This window comes from Condylura cristata, unplaced genomic scaffold (genome assembly GCF_000260355.1).
Source record: "Condylura cristata isolate star-nosed mole 26May11 unplaced genomic scaffold, ConCri1.0 scaffold00020, whole genome shotgun sequence".
In the NCBI taxonomy this organism is placed as follows: domain Eukaryota; kingdom Metazoa; phylum Chordata; class Mammalia; order Eulipotyphla; family Talpidae; genus Condylura; species Condylura cristata.
Genome location: NW_004567121.1, coordinates 31,454,061 through 31,458,212, shown reverse-complemented (window position 1 = coordinate 31,458,212; position 4,152 = coordinate 31,454,061). Strand labels below are relative to the sequence as shown.

General features: G+C 60.4%; 1 long non-coding RNA gene across 1 annotated transcript in view; it reads right to left on the bottom strand.

Moving 5' to 3' along the window:
* Nucleotides 1-804: 804 nt before the first annotated feature.
* The window catches only part of LOC105853879, an 18,545-nt gene continuing 15,197 nt past the window's right edge, over nt 805-4,152 (bottom strand). The window contains exons 2-3 of the long non-coding RNA XR_001145630.1: nt 3,408-3,621; nt 805-899 (exon numbers count right to left, since the gene is read on the bottom strand). This is a non-coding gene — a long non-coding RNA (uncharacterized LOC105853879). The remainder of the gene's footprint in view (nt 900-3,407; nt 3,622-4,152) is intronic.

Below are 4,152 nucleotides of genomic sequence, written 5' to 3'. Positions count from 1 at the left end.
GGGGACCTCTGTCGCCCGAGCCCTGACCAGAGAGCCTCCCTGGCGAGCCCCACTATAAGGAGAATGTTAGCGCCGGCTGTGCGGGGCTCAGCCAGAGGGCGGCGTGGCTGTGTGGACACGGTGGTGGCCAGCAGTGCTGTTGCAGGGAAAGGGCTTGGGAGGGGGTCCTGGCCCCCTTCACCCTGAGCACACTGGCCACAGCTCATGGGTGGTGCCCACGGTGGGTACCACCAGAGAGGGGCCCCATGTCTTTGGGGCAGGTCAGGGGAGGAGGCCCCTTCCTGCACAGGGCTGGGTGGGGTCCTGAGAGCCTCATGAAGGGCACCCGGAGTTGCTGATACTTGGTGATCGTCTCTGTGGGGGTGGACACGCCTCGGAGAGGCAGTGACGCCTACCCTGCCTGGGGTGATGGGCACCTCTGAAGCGCACACCTCAGTCAAAGCGGCAAATTCTGCGCAGCATGTTTGTGTGTTTTACTAATTAAAGAAACAGGAAACAGGACCCTCCCTGGTGGCGCAGCAGGTTAAAGCACAGCACTGAGAAGCTAAAGCCACTGCAGCATGAGTTCGATCCCCGCCTGCCCTGGAGGTGACCACAGGGCGCGGCAGACCTCTCCTGACCCGCCCGCTGCTCCCCTCAGCAGTGGACTTCATTGGTCTGCTTGTTCTGCACCTCTGGCCTGTACCCCAGTTCTGTATGCACAAATAAATAATTTTTTTTTTTTTTACTTTTCATCCTAGAGAAGTTTCCATATAAATAAATAAATCTTAAAAAAAAAAAAACAGGAAATGATTATTAAGGTTATGAAAAACACGGCTGAGAAACTGCAGCTGGAAGATGGGAAACACGACAACCCTGTGGATCAGCTCCTGGGCTGAGAAGAAGACGATGCATGTCCACTGAGGAAAAATGGATAATGCCGAATCAAGTCTGGGTGTGGTTAATAACGTTACCCCAGCACTGACTTCTCTGTGTGACAAATAAATGTTCGTGGTTATGTAAGATGTGAACATCAGGGAAGCCAGCGAGCGTGGATGAGAACTCTCTGTACTGTCTTTGCAACTTGTCTGTAAAGCTAAAATTATTCCAAAACAAAAAGTTTTCAATAAATTACAGCAATAGAAAGCCCTCTGTGGCGAGCCGGGCCTGGGCGTGGCGCTGGGCCTCAGGCTCTGCCTGGGAAGGGCCAGGGTGGCCGGTCTGGCCACGGCCCGAGCCCCCGCAGCGGGCGGTGTCCTGGCTCTCCCGTGCTGTCCACATCCCGCTCTGCTCTCCCCTGGGGCCTGAGCGTCCTCCCGGAGCTGGAAGCGGGGCCGCCTGGCCCAGTGTGGGCAGGGCCTGGAAGGCTGGACTGGGCCAGCCGCTGGTGGGGCCAGGCGGTCGGTCTGACTGCGTGCCTCGCCCGCCTGCTCACAGGCTGGAGCCCATTGGGCCCCACCCGGGCCTTTTCCCTGGAAGCACTGTTCACCTCTCTAGCACTTTGGAACCCAAGCCAGGCCTGCCAGAATGTTCTCCCGCTGCACTTTCCAGCTGTCCAGGCCGGCCAGCTGACCGTCCATTTCAGAGCTTCCCTTATGGGGTCATGTGCCCCCCACCCCGGTTTGTGGTCATCTTCTCCACTTACCTCTCCCCTCCTCCCCTCCCTTTGTTTCTCTAGAACTTATTTTCTAGAACTCGGAAAGGTCCGTTAGGGTCACACTGTCAGAAACAAAAGCAAAGGAACAGGATGGGCAGGGAAAACATTCAGGCAGTGACGCAGAGCTGACAGGTGTTCTGAACATACATCGCCAAGGCCCATGGGTCCCGGCTTGGGACAGACGCGTCCTCTTCAGGTTCCAAACTGACTGTGCAGATGGTGGGGGTAGAGGTGGTGGCTTCAGCCCCAGAGGCCTCCAGGATGGACAAGGTGGCCACAGTGGCCCACAGGCTGGACCCACAGGCGGCTCTGGGAAAGGCTTGGTTCGCTTTCCAAGGCTCCCTGGGGCCCCTCAGGGTCAATCTGAGTCCCCATTTCCCCTGCTCACCTCCTTTCTGATCCACCCAGAGCCGGCTCAAGGAAAAGCTAGTGAAGGGGGGCGTGTAGGCTGAAGCACTGGGGGGCTCTGTTGGAAATGTGCTCAGCTAGACCTTGAAGGCACTGAAGGCGCCTGCCCACCTGCCCACGTGTTCAACTCTGTCCACGCCTCGGCAGAGGACGGGAGCTCTAAATACCCCCTGCAATGTGATCCTTGGCCCTGGGGGCAGCGGGGGGGTGGGGAGCAGGAGTCTCTGTACTGGCTCAACCTTTTTAGGGGTCCCACCCAACGCCGCCTCTCATTCTCAAAGCTGGGAGCCAGCCACGATTTTGTCTTCAATGCTGCAGCTTCCCTGGTGGTGGTCAAAGGGGCCACCAAGGCAGAGACCAGCTGCCGGGGTGCCATTCTGCATGGAGCCTACACACTGCGGGGGGCCGTGGGGTTAGGGGGCTGCTCCCCGGGGGCCTGGGCTAGGGGAGGACGGGGGGAGGCCACAGTCAGCACAGCCCCTTCCCTTATGGACACCCCGGCTTCCGTCTCCTCGCTGGTTCCTCCTGCCGGCAGTCTGAGCCCGGGACATCAGCATCGGGGATGTGCTTGCCCAGCGGAGTGGTCACGCGGCTCGGACTGGCCACCACTCAGAGGCGGAGCTCCCTGCAGCTGGGATCCTGTCCTCTGCCACTTTAGGAGGAGAGAGGGGTTAACACGAGGGCCGTTGGGTGGCAGGACAGTAGTGGACACTGTGTGCCAGGCACAGTGTGGACGTCTCAGGTGCTGCTTCTTGACCCACCGCCAGTCACTGCTCTCTCACAGGCGAGGACTCGGAAGCCCAGAGGTCAAGGGACAGCTGTATCAGAACCGGGGCTCGCATGTCTGCTCCAGCACAGACGGAGGGCGGGACCCAGCTGACTCCCCAGTCTGGGGACAAAGTTCTCACTGGGGACAATGTCCAGGCTAAGAGATGTTCTAAGCTCCTAGGCACACAGGGTGCCTGGACAGAGGGTACACAGGTGAGCCATTCCCTGGAAGGGGGCAGGGAAATGTTTGTAAGAGCAAAGTTCCCAGGGACAGAGGGGGGGTTCCAGTCATAGGAGCCTGTTGCCAGGAGCTGCTTGGGTGGAGGAAGCTGTGGCCCGCCCCTGGGTGCTGGCAGGACCAAAAGCTGAGCCTGCCCTCGGGGGCTGCCCTCTCCCAGCCCCAGACTCCAAGGTGTGCTTTCCTCGCTCACTGTTTGCTCCTGGAGGGACCGAGATGCCCCAGAGGAGAACTGGAGGCAGAGGCCTCACGTGCCCCCCTGGATCGGCATTCTCCAGGTCTGGCTCCTGCCTCCCCGCCCTCCCACCTCTCCCTGGGCAAGGCCTGGCTTGCCTCCACCTCTGTGGCTTTCCTCACCCTTAGCACCACCCGCGACTCCCACGCGGGTCTCCTCGGGGGCGGCTCTCCGGCACGCCGAGCCCCAGAGGCCTGGGTGGCCTTCGTGTCTCCGGTCCCCAACGCGACTGGCATGGAGTGAGGTTCAGCGCATCATGTGTGCAGGGCAGCTTCCTGGCCACACGCATCTCATGTCTGAGGGTGGCTGTGAGACTCTGGGGAGACCCCCCGAGGACTGGAAGAGAAAGAAGATTATGAGGACACCATGACAAGGCTGCCGTGTGGGAGGACCCCCGTCCTGGGGGGGTGGGGCATGCCAGAGGCGCCCACTCCCTGGAGTCTGAATGTGGTGGTGACCTAGCAGATGCCCGGTGGCCTCCAGGCCATCTACACTGTCCGCTGCTGCTGGCTGGACGGATTGACAGACTCACCAGAGACCAAATGCTCTCTGCGCCCGTAAGCTCTAAAACACCAGCGGAGAGGAGATGAGGAGTGTTGCTTGGGCAGAGCTGAGGCCTCAGGGCAGGTGACCGGGGCTGTCTGTGTGTCCAGGAACTTAACCCCAGTTCAGACCCTGCGGGCTGCTAATCACACCCTGCTCCACAGGAGAGCTGCCCTGTGCTCTCTTCGTGGCCTGGCACAGGGTCCTGCATGAGGCTGTGCCTGAGTCCCTCCAGCCCCTGTCTCCCCAGCCAGGAGGAGTAGCTGACATGACAGAGCCTCCCCCCCAGCCAGGAGGAGTAGCTGACATGACAGAGCCTCCCCC